This window comes from Dama dama, chromosome 7 (genome assembly GCF_033118175.1).
Source record: "Dama dama isolate Ldn47 chromosome 7, ASM3311817v1, whole genome shotgun sequence".
Classification (NCBI taxonomy): Eukaryota; Metazoa; Chordata; class Mammalia; order Artiodactyla; family Cervidae; genus Dama; species Dama dama.
This window is the reverse complement of record NC_083687.1, coordinates 6,852,179-6,868,592: the sequence shown is the minus strand read 5'-3', so window position 1 is coordinate 6,868,592 and position 16,414 is coordinate 6,852,179. Positions and strand designations below refer to the sequence as shown.

The 16,414-nt window shown below is 38.8% G+C and overlaps 1 protein-coding gene across 1 annotated transcript in view; it reads right to left on the bottom strand.

Moving 5' to 3' along the window:
* COL21A1 (collagen type XXI alpha 1 chain) overlaps nucleotides 1-14,809 on the bottom strand; it is a 264,373-nt gene extending 249,564 nt beyond the window's left edge. The window contains exon 1 of the mRNA XM_061146356.1: nucleotides 14,790-14,809. The gene's annotated coding sequence lies outside the window, so the exon portion shown is untranslated. The remainder of the gene's footprint in view (nucleotides 1-14,789) is intronic.
* Between the last annotated feature and the right edge of the window lie 1,605 nt (nucleotides 14,810-16,414).

Sequence of the window (16,414 nt, the reverse complement as noted above, 5' to 3'; positions counted from 1 at the left end):
TACTTTAAAACTAAATATAAATATTAACACCCCACCCCGTCTGGGCTAGTGTAAGTATATATGCAAGCATGTGTGCATACTAAATTGCTCCAGTCGTGTCTGACTCTTCGCAATCCTATGGACTGTGGCCCAAGAGGCCCCTCTGTCCATGGAATTCTCCAGGTAAGAATACTCAAGTAGTTTGTGATGCCCTCTTCCAGGGGATTTTCCAGACCCAGGGATGTCTCTTATGTCTCTTGCACTGGCAGGCAGGTTCTTTACCACATATTTAATTTTATATGAATGGAAATTTACAGGATATTTTTATAATGAAAACACAGTTCATGAAAGTGTGAATGAAACCAAATGACCTTTTTCAAATTTATGGAGATTCTTCATAGTTTAAAGATATACTTTTAAAGATATACTAAGAGAAGCACAGTTCCATGTACGTGTATGTGTTGTTTTAGTTCCAAACATTAAAAATTCTCTTTTGAGTTGAAGTAAAAAAGAAAAAAATAGAAAGTATCAATGATTTTCATTCCAAGGTATCTGTTTGCACTCTAGGCTTGTGGAAGCAACTTGATTTTATCAGATTGTTTATGTTTGTGTGTAGGGTGATTTCCTACACAAGTTTTATTAAGCATAAATTCTTAGATTTTCAAGTTTTTTAAAACTACACATGACATATGACACTTAGAAATTCTTTTATTTGAGTAAATTGGTGGATAAATATGTTAATTTAAATGTTATATAACATCTAGGGAACTACGTGGCTCAATGGTAAAGAATCTGCCTGTCAATGCAGGAGAACCTCGGTTCAATCCCTGGATCCGATCCCCAGGTCCAGAAGATACCCTGAGAAAGGAATGGCTACCCTCTCCAGTGTTCTTGCCTAGAAAATTCCATGGACAGAGGAGCTTGACGGGCTACAGTCCATGGGGTCACAAAGAGTCAGACATGACTGAGCAACTAACATAATGGAAAAGAATATAAGAAAGAATGCATGTGTGTGCATAACTGAGCCACTTTGCTGTCCTGCAGAAATTAAAACAACATTGTAAATCAACCATACTTCAATTTTAAAAATAAATTAAAAAAAAAGAATTTAGGGCTTCCTTGGTGGCCCAGTGGTAAAAAATTCATCTGCCAATGCAGGAGACAGATTCATTCCCTGGTCTGGAAGATCCCAGTGCTGCGGAACAGCTAAGCCCACGCGCCCCAACTATGGAGCCTGTGTTCTCGGGCCCGGGGACTGCAGCCACTGAAGCCTGCATGAGCTCATGCTCTGCAACCTGAGAAACCACTGCAGTGAGAAGCCCGCACACCACAACTGGAGAAAAAATAAAAAATAAATGAACAAAATTATTTTTAAAAATAATTTAAAGAAAAAAATATATGACACTCTTCAGAGAACAATATATGTGTAACTCACAATAACCATACATTTACTATAAAGAAACCACAAGCCCTATATTAAAAGGGAGAAAATCCCAGTGTTATATCTCATAAATTATTCATTTTTGATAACTAATGAATTAAAACATGAGATTATAGATAAAAGCTTCTAAAATTCTCATTTTTTTAAGGCAGCTTCCCTCAATTACTAACAAACATAAAAATCCTGCTCTTGATTTAAAAAGGAAAATTATCAGAAAAATTTAAGAATTGCTAAGAAAAATGTAAAAATATTGAGAAGACATATGAAAGCAGATTATTTTAATTTTTTAATTTCATTAAAATAAGTAAAAAATGATAATTTCCAAACAGTTAGCTAATTACACAAAGTGCACTCAGGCATGAGAAACTTTTATAAAAAGGGAAAATGTTTCTATTGAGCTTGAACTATAACAGCTAAAATGTGCTGGCTCCTTTTGGAATTTACTCTGGCTCATTGCAAAGTGCATATGATGGAAACTCCATGTGGTGAATCAAACTTAATTAAAATGAAACCAGGAAATTGATTTGAAATGGCAATTTAGTTGAACTGGAACTGGACCTCAAACTATTTTGTTACTCCACCAGTCATAATCATTCCAAACTCCTATCTTCACTTTAGTAAGCTAAATAAAGTTATCGGTTCAGTTTATATTTGATATTGAATCCTACAAGATTGAATTAAGTAACAAATCTCTGCTATCTTTGTGAGTTTACAGTAATATGTGAGGGTTTAATTTTTTTGCCCTTCCAAATTTTTTACTCAATCAATCAATTCCACAGAACAAGAATTTTAAAGAGTCGAGAAAAAAAAGGCATATCAGACATACAGTTTCCAAGTATTTTCTCCCATTCCATTCAGTTCAGTTCAGTTCAGTTGCTCAGTCATGTCCGACTCTTTGCGACCCCATGAACCGCAGCACACCAAGCCTCCCTGCCTATCACCAACTCCCAGAGTTTACCCAAACCCATGTCCATTGAGTCAGTGATGCCATCCAACCATCTCATCCTCTGTCGTCCCCTTCTCCTCCTGCCCTCAATCTTTCCCGGCATTAGGGTCTTTTCAAATGAGTCAGCTCTTTGCATGAGGGGGCCAAAGTACTGGAGTTTCAGCTTCAGCATCAGTCCTTCCAATGAACACCCAAGACTGATTGAATCTCCTTGTAGTCCAAGGAACTCTCAAGAGTCTTCTCCAACACCATAGTTCAAAAGCATCAATTCTTCAGTGCTCAGCTTTCTCTATAGTCCAACTCTCGCATCCATACATGACTACTGGAAAAACCATAGCCTTGACTAGACAGACCCTTGTCAGCAAAGTAATGTCTCTGCTTTTTAATATGCTGTCTAGGTTGATCATAACTTTCTTCCAATGAGTAAGCGTCTTTTAATTTCATGACTGCAGACACCATCCACAGTGATTTTGGAGCCCAGAAAAATAAAGTCAGTCACTTTTTCCACTGTTTCCCCATCTATTTGCCATTTTTGATATTAAATGAGGATTTGTTCAATGGATATAAAAATTTCAGTTAAACTAGATGAATTTGTTCTGGAGATCTGCTATATAACAGTGCCTATAATTGCTAGTTGTATAGTACTGTGCACTTCAAACTTTATTTACAGTATATATAGGTCTCATGTTGTGTTCTAACCACAAAGGGAGAAGAATGGGATACAAGGAAACTGGGAAGTGTTGGCTGTCTATTATCTTGACTGTGGTCATGGCATGGCAAGTGTTTGTATGTGTCCAACTCACCGCGGGTTCATATAGTAAAAGCTATGGTCTTTCAAGTAGTCATGTGCGGATGTGAGAGTTGGGTCATAAAGAAAGCTGAGCACCAAAGAACTGATGCTTTCAGATTGTGGTGCTGGAGAAGACACTTGAGAATCCCTTGGACTGCAAGGAGATCCAACCAGTCCATCCTAAAGGAATTCAACCCTGAATATTCATTGGAAGGACTGATGCTGATGCTAAAGCTTCAATACCTTGGCCACCTGATGCAAAGAGCCATCTCATTGGAAAAGACCCTGATGCTGGCAAAGATTGTGGGAAGGAGGAGAAGGGAACAACAGAGGATGAGATGGTTAGATAGCATCACCAACTCAATGGACACGAATTTGAGCAAACTGTGGGAGATAGTAAAGGACAGAGATGCCTGGTATGCTGCAGTTCACGGGGTCACAAACAGTCAGACATGACTTAACAACTGAACAGTAACAACAACAAACTCACCAAATTGTATATATTAAATATGTGCCATTCTTTGTATATCAATTATATTTCAGTAAAGTCATTTTAGGGATTCCCTGGTGGCTCAGATGGTAAAGCATCTACCCACAATACGGGAGACCTGAGTTCGATCCCCAGGTTGGGAAGATCCCCTTGAAAAGGAAATGGCAACCCACTCCAGTACTCTTGCCTGGAAAATTCCATGGATGGAGGAGCCTGGTGGGCTACGTCCATGGGGTCGCAAAGAGTCAGACACGACTGAGCAACTTCACTTTCACTTTCAAAGTCGTTTTAAAAAGGAAATAATGCATAATATTCAAAAATTCATAATGCATCTTCAGAATTCATTTCATACTCTTCCTTTTTAAATTTACAGAAAATTTAGTAGAAAGTACAGAGAGCTTCCATCTACCCCACCCCCTCTTCCTACTACAATACACACACACTCACTCACTCACAGTTTCCACTATTATCAACATGCTGCATTAGTGTGATACATTTCTTACAATTGATGCATTTTTGACACATAATTACTATCTAAAGTCCAAAGTTTACATTAGGGTTCATCATTTGTGTTTTACACTCTATGGGTCTAATAATACATTATGAATAACATGTATCTACCATTACAGTATCTTAAGATGAGTTTCACTGCTCTAAAATCCTCCGTACTCTGCCTATTCATCCCTCCCTGCCCTTGAATCCCTAGAAACCACAGATCCTTCTTGTGTTTCCATAGTTTTTCCTTTTCTAGAATGTCAAAGTTGTAGTCATGTAGTATTTTTAGACTGGCTTATTTCACATAGCAGTATGCATTTCAGGGCTTCCCAGGTGGTACTAGTGGTAAAGAACATGCTTGTCAATGCAGGAGACACAAGAGACGTGGGTTTGATCCCTGGGCAGGAAGTTCGGCTGGTGGAGGGCATAGCAATCCACTCCAGTGTTCTTGTCTGGAGAATCCTGTGGACAGAGCCTGCCAAGCTATGGTCCATAGGGTTGCAAGGAGTCAGACATGACTGAAGAAACTTAGTATGCATACATGCCTGCCTTTAAGGCCCCTCTATGTCTTTGCAGCTAGATAGTTCATTTTATAACTGCATAATACTCTATTGTCTAGATGTACCTCAGTTTATTTATACAATTATCTAGTGAAAAATGTCTTGGTTGCCTCCAAGTTCTGATAATCATGAATAAAGCTGCTGTAAAAACCCACATACAGGTTTTTGTGTGGACATAAATTTTCAACTCCTTTTTAATTAAATACCAAGGAACATGATTGCTGAACCATATGGTAAGAGTGGGCTTCCTAGGTGGCACAGTGGTAAAGAATCTGCCTTCCAATGCAGGAGATAGGGATTCGATCCCTGGGTCAGGAAGGTCCTCTGGAGTAGGAAATTTTCCACAATGCCTGGAAAATTCCATGGACAGAGGAGGCTGGTGGGCTACAGTTCATGGGGTCACAAAGGGTTGGCCACGACTGAGTGACTGAACACATACACACGTGTGGTAAGAGTATGTTTAGTTTTGAGTCACTGCCAAACTGCCTTCCAAAGAGGCGGGACCATTTTGTATTACTGCCATCAGTGAATTAGAGTTTCTGGGGCTTCGCATCCTCACCAGCATTTGGTGTTGTCAGTTTTTTGGATTCTGGCCATTTCTAATAGTTATGTAGTGGCATCTCATTGTTGTTTTAATTTATAGTTCCCTAAATGACATATGGTGTTGATCATCTCCTCGAATGTTTATTTTTTTTTTGGTAAAATGTCTGTTCAGATATTCTGCTCACTTTTTTTAAAATGAAACTGTTTCTTACTGATGAGAATTTAAAGATCTCTGTAAGTTTTAGATGCCAGCTCTTTGTCAGATATGTGTTTTATGAAGGTTCTCTCCCAATCAGCAGCTTACTCTTTCATTATTTTAAAGGTGTCCTTCACAAAGCAGAAGATTTTCATTTTAACGATGTACAATTTCAAACTGCTATATTAATTTGCTAACTAATGTGGGCCCCAGATACTTTCTAACTTTCAAAGGGAGAAGGGCATTAAAAAAGGCCAAAATGACAACATACTTAGATTTTTTTTTAATATTAAGTTACAATGAACTCAAGTTATGCAGAATGAATAAAACCCAGGATAAGTAAAAACTAGTTCCTGTCATTCTCTGCCCTTCAAAGGCTGCTCATTAAGGTCCCCCCAAAACCTGCGTATCTCAGTCCCCTTCTACTCATTCCATTGTTTTGTTTACTCTCTCCAGCTAAAATCCGGTGAAACTTGAGATTTTCACTGACCTTAAAATGTGAGCAGTAGCCAACTGACCTTGCAAAAATGGGCAGGTCCCTGTATGTGAGCCGACATACATATTTTCACTTTGCTTAATGTTCTGTCATATTGTGAAATTCCAATCTGGGAAAAGTATAGCCAAGAATAATGAAGATATTTACTATGTTTTTTCATTGATTGTGATTTTTTTTTTTTATTTGACTTCATGGGCAACTGATTGTTATAACTCTGACCAAAGAAAACCAGTTCTTAATTTATGATAATTTGAAAGTTAAAAACCTTAAAAAACAAGTGTGATTTATAATGATAATAAAATGACATATTGGAAAGTGGAAACAGCTATACACAAAGTAGTTACGGTTCTCAGAAGGTCAGGACACAGTAGACTGGTGGTATCTAAATGTCATCATTGTGACTCAGAATGAGTCCTTCCAGCAGCTGAACATTAGGGTTTAAACGCTGAGAGCCTCCTCATCGTTAAAAAGTCTATAAGAAATGCTGGAGCAGACGTAGAGAAAAGGGAACCCTCTTACACTGTTGGGAGGAATGTGAGTTGGTGCAGCCACTATGGAGAACAGTATGGAGGTTCCTCAGAAAACTAAAATTAGAGCTGACCCGTGATCCAGCAATCCCACTCCTGGGCATATATCCAAACAAAACTGTAATTCAAAAATATTCATGCACCCCTATGTTCAAAGCAGCAGTCAGTATTCATGAAAACCAAGACATGGAGACCACCTAAATGTCCATCAACAGATAAATAAAGAAGATGGATACACACATATGTAAAACGTGGAACTACTCAGCCATAAAAGAATAAAATAATGTCATTTACAGCAACATGAATGGACCTAGAGATTATCATAATGAGTGAAGTAAGACAGAAAAAGACAAATATTATATGATGTCACTCATATGTAGAATCTAAAAAACAGTACAAATGAGCTTATATACAAAACAGAAACAGATTCACAGACATAGAAAAGAAGCTTATGATTGCCAAAGGGGAAACACATTAGGGAAGGGTAAATTATGAGTTTTGGATCAACTGATACAAATCACTGTATAATAATAAACAACCTGGCACAGAGAACTTCATTTAATATCTTGTAATAAGTTTTCTTGGAAAAGAATCTGAAAAACATGCAGATATATATTTGAATCACCTTACAGTATACCGGAAACTAACTGTACTTCTGAATTAACTGAATTTAATTTAATTAACTGTGCAACTGAATTAACTGTACTTCAATAAAAAGTTGTTTGCTTTATCAAGGGTGAAACAGATCACCAGTCCAGGTTGGATGCATGAGACAAGTGCTCGGGGCTGGTGCACTGGGATGACCCAGAGGGATGGGGTGGGGAGGGAGGTGGGAGGGGGGTTCAGGATGGGGAATCATGTAAATCCATGGCTGATTCATGTCAGTGTATGGCAAAACCCACTACACTACTGTAAAGTAATTAGCCTCCAACTAATAAAAATAATTGGGAAAAAATAAAAAAAATAAAAATTAACTTAAAAAAAATGTTCGCTTTGAAAAAACACAACCTAGGACCTCTTCTTACAAATTCGTCATCTTAGAGCTTGGAGGGACCTTAAAAGTTACATAGCTTCCTGAAATAACTTGTGTTCAAAGCCATTTTATTAAAGCACAAATTTATATACCATCATAGTTAACAGAAACAAATAATTTTCTTCATCTGTCACTTGAGAGAAAAGCTCATCTATGTATTAATATTTGGGATGGGTGCACCCAATGTGGAAGGTAAGAAAGCTGACTTTTTGTCTCCAAATGGACATATTTTAACTATGTGATCTTTAATAATTCATTTAATCCAGAGATCCCGGGGTCCAAACATAGAGCTGAATTGAAAGTGAAAGTGAAAGTGAAAGTGTTAGTCACTCAGTCATGTCCAACTTTTTGCGACCCCCTGCACTGTAGCCCACCAGGCTCCTCTGTCCATGGAATTCTCCAGGCAAGAATACTGTACTACAGTATTGGGTTGCTATTTCCTTCTCCAGGGGATCTTCCCAATCCAGGGATCGAACCCAGGTCTCCTGCATTGCAGGTAGATTCTTTAGACAGAATTAGACCCCTATAATATTAGACTAAATATTCTATTCAACTAAAAATCATCACCAGTCTATGAATGGAACATATACAGAGAAACTTCCTTCCTTGGAACAATGACAGGAATTTTAAGCTAGATAAATTTTAGAATGCTAGCTTTAAACTGAAAAACCAGAAATTAATTTTACTTGTTCCTCCAAATATTTAATTGGTATCCTTATGAATAAAATATTGTGACTCATGTTTGTTGAATGGATAAATTAGCTCTGTTTAGTACTTAAAGACAATAATACGGAAAGAAATGGCAGATAGATAGAGGTAACTGTCAACAGTATTATCACCATCCTCCTTCTCCAATCCAGCTAACCCTGATGATGGGCCCTTTTATTGACATATTTTATATAAAGAGGAAGGTCATTTATAATCACTGTGTACAGACAGACATGAAAAGATAGTATTTTAGTGTCCAAAAGGAACATTTCATATTTTCATATTTTATGAAACCACATTTTATATGGCTTTATATTTTTTGATCAAACTATCACATTCAAAAATATCTTATTTCTCAGTCCTAGTTTTGCCTTCACCTAACGACTGAGCAACTGAACTGAACTGAACTGAACTGAACTGAATTCTTCCTATGAGAAATTTCCCCTCAGAATATCCCCTAATCCTGGGAGCTCTTTATGCGTCTTACACTGGATTATTTCGTTTTACCTTAACATTATTCAACATGTTCCTGAAATAAAAGTAAGCAGAGCTTCAGCTCTCACTCATATTTCCCCTGTGGTTAAGAGTGCTCCTTAAAATAAAAATATTGTTTTAACACAAATGCAATATCATATGGAAATATGTATTTCCACTTTGTAAGCTACTTTCTAAAATATGAATTAAAATAATAGAAAAATTAAACAAGTCTGGCCAACTTAGCCTTTTCTATTTTTAGTTCCCATGCTTTGTCTTTTAGTGCAAAATTCCACATAAGGCAAAGAAAAGACAATAAATGTCAGCAAGATGATGGAGTAGCCAAAATGTGCAGGAAGCCAGCATGAATAAGAGGAAATTCATTAGCAAGTCTTCCCAAATGTGTTTATAAATAATTAAATTTGTGGAGAAAATGATACAAGTCTGGGATTTGCTTGAAAATAGTGAGGGTTGGGGTGGAGGAGGAGAAATGAGCACAGATGGAAACAGTACAGGCCGTGGGAAGCCAGTTGTCTAAGCTGGGTGATGAGTCCATGGGGTCTATTATAGGATCCTTTCCACATTTATATACATTTAAACTTTGTGGATGTAATAATCGAACTGGACGTTTTCTCTCCAGATTGTCATTTCAAAAAACCTAAATTGTTCCCTCTGATATAAAGGAATAATAAAGTAATCACACAAAGTTTCATACACTAACTTCCTTCATCAATAATGGCATTAATCTTTAAATATTCTGCTGGCACTTTAAAACGCATCAAGAGACATCCCTCCATCCTCTTTGTTCTTGACTTAATTCCTAGAGAGAATCAGGCAAACAGGGTATGACTTCCATGCCTGCATTAGCTCAGTACACATTTGTTGCTGTCGTTGCTGTTATTCACTCACTAAGTCGTGTCCGACTCTTTACAACCCCATGGTCTGTAGCACTCCAGGCTTCCCTGTCCTTCACTATCTCCTGGAGTTTGCTCAAACTCATGTCCATTGAGTCAGTGATGCTATCTAACCAGCCCGTTCTCTGCTGCCCACTTCTCTTTTTGCCTTCAATCTTTCCCAGCACCAGGTCTTTTCCAATGAGTTGACTCCTCACCTCAGGTGGCCAAAATATTGGAGCTTGAGCCACAGCATCAGTCGTTCCCATGAATACTCAGGGTTGATTCCCTTTAGTTCTGACTGGTTTGATCTCCTTGCAAAACACATATGTAGCCAAAATGAGTGGGCCAGGGCAGAATTCTTAAGTCTACATTTGATTGGTAATTGATGAGTATTGCTCCAAAAGCTGTTCTATGGGTCTGTTGATCAACTGATTGGTGACTAATTCAATGCATGAAATTCTCAAAATTAATTTGCTGCATCAGGCCCATCTTGCAGCTTCACTCAGTCAGCATCGATCAAATACTTCATTCTTTAATTTTTTTGTTTGTCATATTTCTCTTATTTTAAAATTTCATTATTAGGGTGTAGTTGATTTACAATGTTTAATTTGGTTTCTGCTGTGAAACAAAGTGTTTCAGTTATATATTAACTCTTGTTTAGGTTCTTTTCTCATATGGGTCATTACAGAGTATTGTGTAGAGTCCACTGTGCCACAGAGTGGGTCCTTATTAGTTTTTCATTTTATGTATAGTAGTGTGTGTATGCCAATTTCTTTAATCAACTTATTCCAGGAAACATATTTTGAGCCACTATGATGTGAAAGTCAGCTTTAACCAGGAATTAAATCATTGAGACTCACTTGCTGCTTTGAATGAAGTGGATAGAAAAGCAGATGGGAAACTATCTATCAGGCCACGTGGAATAAGTACGCTGATGGAGCAGGCTGAATAATGTCCCCTCCCAAAGACATCCACAGCCTAGTCCCCACAACCTGCGAATGTGTTACCTCACATGGCAGAAGACGCTGTGAAGTGTGATTAAATTAAGGGTTTTGAGCTGAGGAGACTATCTGGACTGTTCAAGTGGGCCCAGTGTTATCAGAAGGATCATTCTAAGTGAAAGAGGTGCAACTGGGAAGGGTTAACTTTGACTCCATACTGGATCTGTTTCTGTGACTTTAATCCTTGATTTTTGCTTTTGTAGCATACATAATGCCTTGCCTCAGGGGATCCTGCCCCAACTCTGCCTGACCCTTAAACCAAAGTGCCTTTGGGTACCTCACAGGGAGATAACCTGGCCCTGCCCCCTTGTGAAGGACTGTGACATTCTTCACTTACTGGTGTGAAAAACAGTGCTGCTGCCCATCTGCTGCTTGCCAGCATGGCTCAGAAATTCACATTTTGGGGGAGCCAGGATCACAGATAGCTGTGGCCACTTCACACCACCTGTGAAATGTCTGTAAGGAAGTGAAATTTGCACACCACTCTGTCCAAGGTTTAAGTTCTAGGAGATATTCTCACGTATTAAATGGTCTTTTTATTTTGTTTTCTTACCCCTCCCTCATCTCTGATCCATTAAAGTACCTGGCATCCAGGCCCCGACAAGATGGTTATTTTGAGATGTTAGTCTGCCATCTTCTTGGTCAGCCAGCTCTCCGAATAAAGTTGTAATTCCTTGCCTCAACACTTCATCTCTTGGACTTACCGGCTTATCATGCAGCAAGCAGAGCAAGCTTGGACTCAGTAACAGAGGGAGGTGGGAATGTCAGAGCCAGAGAGAGATCTGAAGACCCTACACTGCTGCCTCTGAAGGTAGATGGAGGAGCCACAAGCCCAGGAACACAGGCAATCCCCAGCAGATGGAAAAGGCAAAGAAGATTTACTCCTAGGGCCCCAGAAGACATGCAGCCCTGCCAACACGTTGCTTCTAGCCTAGAAAGACTCATTTTGAACTTCTGACATCTAGAGACTCCAGACCTAAGAACTCGGGATCTTAAATTTGTATTCTTTTATGCCTCTGTGTTGGTGGTGATTTGTTACAGAAGCACTAGGAAAGGCACAGATAGAAACAAGATCACTTGCAACTAGACACATCAGGAGTCCTTTTAGGGAGCTTAAGTGGAGACGAGGCAGAGTTCACCATTTCTGCATCGGTTAGATGTATATTGTCTAGAGACCAGCTGCTAACCACAGTGGCTATTTCAATTTAAGCTTCTAAAATAAAATTTTAAATCCACTTTCTCAGTTGTACTAGTCACATGTTCAACCACTATAAGTGGCTAATGGATGTTCTGTCGGATAGGATAGTGTCAGCTTTAAAAAAAAAAAAAAAACAAAAAAAACGCAACCTAAAAATTGAGAATTATGTTTTATTCAGTGAACAAATCTGAGGATTTAAGCCCAGGATATAGCACCTCAAATAACTCTTGAGCGATTGTTCTGAAGAGGCAAGGGAGGAGCCAGGATATTTAGATGTTTATGCCCCCAAAACCAGGTAGTCAGAACATCAAATGATTGCTGTTAACTGAAGAGTATACATCTCAAGTTAAAGAATTTAGCACTTTTCTGTGTTTGGGAACACGTAAGAGTGTGAGCTCACTGAAATCATTCCTTTGATATGCTGTCAGCTGTCCGGGCCAGTACCCTGCGCTCTCTCACCCCAGCCTCCTCAGGGGCACCGCCTGGGAAGGATGAGGCTGCTGCAGCTGAATGCTGAATGTGGACCTTCTCTGTTTGCATTCTGAGTTCCCTGGAGGGAGGGGCTTCGTGTGAGGGCTTGATGCTGCAACAGCCTTTGTTTACTGCTACGGTGGGTGGCATCCTTAGCTCACAGTAGGCATAGAACATTTCCATCATTACAGAAAATTCTCTTGGACCACCTGGCTTTAGATACTTAAGAATGTCACTAACTTCTGTCATTCTCCTGGGATGTGACAGGCTTTGGATGCATCATCCCAGCCAGGGTGGAGCACGGGGCTGGGGCAGATGCAGAAGCTTCTGCTTGACTTTCAGTGACTTGTTAATCACGCTCAGCCTCTCACTATCAGTTCTGCCTGCACTTCAGAATGTACTGGGGAGTTTTTAAAAAATACTAATGTCCATCCAAAGCAGCTGAGTTAGAATCTCTAGGAGAAAGTTTGAGTTTTAGTATAATTAATGCTCCCTACATAACACCAACATCCATCCAAGATGTCTGAAAGGCATGTGAAGATCTGACAAGCAGGGAGACTTACGGAGTAGAAACAAATTTATCACAGTGCAAACTGTGCCCCATTATAATTTAATTAGAACTATTACAGTAATTTTATTTAAATATATGAAATCTGGTATTGGAAAGATCTTTCTCTTTATTCTTATAAAAGTTACTTGGAGACTATTTACAAATATGTAATTGCAGCCAGAAAAACGTGTCTGACTAGTTAAGTAAGTTTTATGGCACAAACCTTACCATCCAATGCCAGGGGGTATGTTCAGAACAAATGAAGAAATATGTGTTTGTTAATATATTTGTGGATTGACTATTACTAATATTTACAATGTTGTTTTAGAACATTTAAAGTGTACCTATAAACATGTATTTATAGTATATAGTATGTACATTATTTTTTTTTTACTTTTAGTAGAAATCTGCTTGACTGTTTAGCCCATAAACACACTTTAGGAGTATACATTTAAAACATAGGTTTTTAACCTTGGCACAGATGTAGCAGATTAATAGAGACTTAAGTCATAAAAGCCAGGAATAATAAACAGCTATCGGCTTTTAAAAGACATGACATGGGTTTAATGATGAAATGCCAGTGTATTTTTAAAGTACCATTTCCATAAAAACAAAATTTCCAAAAGTTCTAATGCTAACCCATCAAACAACAGTTCTGCAGAATACAATGGCTCTTTTCCTGGCCAAGATAAAAGCACAAAGATCGCAAGTGAAAAGAATAAACCAGAGAATACAATTCTTGGATTAGTGAGTAAGAACTCGTTCCAGGATATGAGCTGCTTTTTCAGAACAATCATTTGAAAACATGTGTTCCTGATGCATTGATGGGAGTGGCCCAGATCAGAGCCCCTGGGAAGGGAAGCACTTGGGACCCTGTGGTGCCACCTTCAATATTTTAATGCTTTCTCTAATTCCTTGTGAGACAAACAATGAAAAGGATAAAGAGCGCTGAGAAGGATGTTGCTGGGATTCCTTACAATGGGGATTAAGAAAAATTAGTCTATCCACAAGCGAATTGGACCTTGACAAAGTAACTTTCCTTCAACTGGATCTGTGGTATAGCTCTACATATTTATGCATTCTATGGTGTTTTGAAGACAGCAGTTACTTAATGTGACTGTAGCTGTATAAATACATACATCATACATATATAAATATATATTATATGTATATCTACACATATGTGTACATAGATTAATATATTAATCATAATTATAATTAATATATCAATAATAGCATTACCTTATATTAGTGTTGCATGTAATAATAACATAATCATATGCAATTGGAGATTAATTATAATTAACATATACATATACAGATGTACATATCTGTATATAAACATGTTAAGTTTCCCAAAAGTAGAGTGTTTCTAAAAACCTTTGTAAGCAGAAACGGCATAAAGTGAAAAAGCAACTATTCATAAGACAAAATGTTTGAGTGTTCCCAGACCCCCCCAAATAACCTACCAATTCATACAAAATAGCACAAAAAATGTGAAATAACATAGTGAAAGCGGGAGTGATATGAAAAATAACATAGTAAAAGCAGGAGTGATATGAAAAAGACACAGCCTGTACAAAGTAGAAATAACGTATACACTGCGGGATCTCACCCGCCAGCATTGGGAGGACAGCCAGCTCCCTGGGAGGCTGAGCGGCGCTGACAGCGGAGGTGAGGCTTACTCCTCGGAGGTTGGGGTGGTGGGAGGCAGAGGAGACAGGGTGCAAGAAAGACAGGAAAAAGGTCACCTTTTAACAGCTCATCGTTGTCTGAGTCAATCAGGGCAGGCAGGTAGCTAACACGTGCCTGATGTAAAGCTTGAGGCTCCATCTGCCATGCTGGCGTGGCCGGTGTGGATGGCTTGACACAGCACGAGATGCCTTCCCGCCTAGCCCCATGTGTTTTCCTAGCACATGATTCTTTGCAGGCACAAAAACATCCTGCAAACCTCCCTGAACATGCACGCCCTTTCAAAACTGGAGTCAGACTTACCTGCAATTCTTGCATCGCTGTCAAGCCCAGCAAAATTGCACAGAGTGCTTCTCTTTCCGCCCCTGGAAGACTTCATTTTCAGGCTGTTCACTGTTGCTTTTGATTGCAGTTTGTATCCTCTCCATATACAACTGCATCCACTCTTCCTCTGTCAGATCTTGGTCAAGCAAGGCCAAAATCTCTTCAACATCACCGCCATTTTTGTTCATGCCAAGTGGAGGAACTGCACAATTTTTGACAATCAGAAGACACCTGTAATCAAGGTTATTTTCTCTATGGTATTTTTCAACAAAGGAGCTAATGTATCCACTCATGTGGGGGACCCTTCAACAACAGTGGGGGTGGGGGTACCTAACCTGCCCAGTCAAAAGGACGAAAGTCCAAGTGAGACTTTATAGCACACCCTTCAGATCCACAGTTTTACATTCTGAAGATTCAACCAACAAGGGATGATGTAGTGTTATAGTAGCATTTACTGAAAAAGATCTGCCTAGAAGCGGAGCCCCACAGCTACTGAAGACTTCACAGCCTAGAGCTGCAGTCCACGGCAGAGTCACCGCAGTGAGAAGCTGAACACAGCAGCTGGAGGGTAGCCCCTGCTCGCTGCAACCAGAGAAAGCCTGCATGGAGCAATGAAAACCCAGGGCAGCCAGAAATAAATTAAATAATAGAATAGATAGTGGCTCAGAAAATTTTGAAACTTAAGAATCTGACATTAAAAAAACTTGTCCTTAAAAACTAAAGTTTAACAAACATTTATTTGGACCTGTTAAGCATTGGGCTGAATTCTGACACCACTCCCTTTAAGGAGCAAATTTAAAAAACAGATTAAATGGTAGGTCCAAGGGCAGAGGAATGGTCAGGATTCTGTTAACACAAAGAATGGATACTCAGCCTAATGTGACCTCAGGAAGGCTTCTTGGAGGAGATGAAAATTCAGCTGAGTATTGAAAAACCAAGAGTTGCTATAGGCATCATTCTGCTGAGTGAGGACTATTGCTGAGGGTTTGGAGGAGTAGTGAGTTGTGGACAGAGAAAAGAGCATAAAGAACTAACCAAATTATATTTTTAAGCAAAGAATTAGGAAAAAAAAACTTTGCAAACTTGAAATGTGGCATATGCTATAAAGATGACCAGAAATGAAGCTGGGAAGAAATGCAGTGACTAGGTGATAAGGACCCTGTGCACTTTGTTTTAGAGACTGAATGTTCTTCTTTGCACTTGGTCACATCTGCATTTTAGATTATTCAGTCTAGCTGTAGCAGGAAAGATTTAAGTGGATCAGAAATGGAAGCAGAGAGATGAGTTAGAAGGTTAATGCAAGCCAGCAATGAAGAAATTGTGAACTAGAGTAACAGCCGCAGGGAAGGGAACAAGGTGTGAAGTCTGTGGTTATTTAGGTGATCAATAACCAGAAATTGGTAACTGAACAGATGAAGAAGAGTGTGTAGAAGAAAAACATTGGGACTTGTTCCGAGCTTTGACTGGGAAATTGTTGCTATTTCTGGGTTAGTTTGAGTAAGAACATTTAATGAATGAAAGCTTCTAAGTTCAGGTGTATAATCAGTATTGAAGTATTGGTTAGTGATACAGATAGATATATCCAGCATACTTGATACACGGAT